Genomic DNA, 2088 nt, shown 5'->3' on the forward strand with positions numbered 1-2088 from the left:
TCATGTAACAAAGGGTTTCCAAAGGCCTTTTTTTAAAAAAAAAGCCTTAAGTGCATGTTAAATAGAGAGCTGGGTAATTAAGCTCATTAGCAGAAAATAATTTGCTCAGCTTGCTGAAGGTCGCTGGCTCTGGGCTGTCGGGGAGCTTAAGAGGCAAAGGAAGGAGGCAGAACTAGAGTAGGGGAAAGGCAGTGAGGAGTCCTGCCTGCCACAGCCCCAACCAACGGGTGCTGGTGAGGTAGAGGGGAGCAGTGGGCTTCTGCAGCAGGGATCAGGGTGAGCTCAGGAGTCTATGCAGAGGGTCATGAACCCAGGTTAAGTGGGTTCCTGATGGCAGGGCCAGTGCACAAGCCGCAGAATCTCCTCTGCAGACTCCATCCCGATGCGAAGACCGGCCCTGGGAACGCCTTTCTCCAACACATGCTCCCTTGTTTGAAGACTGGGTGTCTTTGTTTTGCATCAGCTGCCAGAAAACAGGATGCAAAGTATTCTTATTTTCTTCGTTCGAAGGGAATGTTTTACCGTATTCATCCTGCTTTTAAACTTCTCATTGTTCCCAGGACTTAAGAGGACAGGGTACTCGTCTTTGCTTGATTGTTCTTAATTTCTTCTTCACCACCAGTTGTCCCTCTCATGGCTCAGCCCTTCAGCCATCTTCCTCAGCCCTTCAGTGGGAAAACCTTTCTAAAGGCTCACTACAGGCTGCCGAGGTAACTCCGCTGGCAAAAGGGCCTGCGGCATAAGCATGATCCAAGAACCCGTGGACGTAGTGGTAGAGAGAGTGCGTGCGTAGGTAGCCCAGGCACTTCTAGGGTGAGACGCAAGGCAGAGACAGGAGGATTTCCCAGGTGCTCCCCGCCCAGCTAAGCTGTAGTATACAGTGTGACAGAAACGAGAGTCTGCTTCAACCAGGTGGACGGGGAGACCTGGGTCTGCCAAGCTGACCTCTACACACAATCCTTGGTACTAATGACGATAACGATAATAAAACCCAAAGCCCCATGACCTACACACATCCTCTCCTCTTTGTCTAAAATACTGTTTTTCTTCCTTGTTTGCCTGGCCAACCCCTATCCATCCTTCAAAGTCCAGCTCAAAAGTTGCCTGTTCTCTACATTCTGTATAGCCGCTTTGATATGCTTGAAGAATGCTAATCTCCCTCTCTTCCTCTCTCTCTCTCTCTCTCTCTCTCTCTCTCTCTCTCTCTCTGTCTCTCTGTCTCTCTCTCTCTCTCTCTCTCTCTCTCTTCCTTCCCCCTCTCTCTTCCTCTCTCCCTCTGTCTCCCTCTTTCCTCCTCTCTCTGCTCCCCATCCCCCACCTCTCTCTGTCCTGCAGTCAGTGGATCTGCAGCTGACAGAGCTGGTCACTCTCTCCCATAAGTGACTATGCTATTTTCAGAGACTACCCCAAGGCCATGAGAGCCTCAGGGGCATGGTGATGTCTTTCTTGTGTTAATGTCATCAACATTATATTGGGGGACAAAGCTGATGTGGGTACCCAAGTTTCTGAATCCTGGCTTGCTCCTGCTTCTGCTTCCACATGCCTAACTGACCAGGGTCCTTCAGGCCTGCAGCAAGCACAGGGACAATACTTGCAATCGTGACAACTTTTCCTTCAGCCTCTCTCCTTGCCCTCTCTTCTGAGCCTATGGCCTGTGCTTTTTTTTTTTTTTTTTTTTTAACCTCATCTCCATCATCATCTTGATAGATGGACCTCCTACTTGTGCTTTTTTTAAACCTCATCTGCATCATCATCTTGATTACTCCCTTTAGTCTGCCTCAGTTTGCCCATAAATTAGACATAAAGAAACACCCCTGATTTCTTTTTTTATAAAAACAATACATGTTAGCAAAACACACAATTAGCATCTGCTAGCCACTCATTGTGTAAAACCGGAAGGGAGAGTCGTTGTAAGGCACAGACCCTGCTCCATAGCAGTTGTTCAGGTAACAGGAGAAAGCGTGCATTGTGACAGTGACCACACACTAACGCGTGAGGGGTGATCACATCCTGCGCCATAGTGATGCATTCCCCCCTATAGTGAGAGTCTCCCACCTGTCAAACTCCCTTACAGCATCTCTCAAGAAG

This window comes from Rattus rattus, chromosome 10 (genome assembly GCF_011064425.1).
Source record: "Rattus rattus isolate New Zealand chromosome 10, Rrattus_CSIRO_v1, whole genome shotgun sequence".
NCBI classification, from domain to species: domain Eukaryota; kingdom Metazoa; phylum Chordata; class Mammalia; order Rodentia; family Muridae; genus Rattus; species Rattus rattus.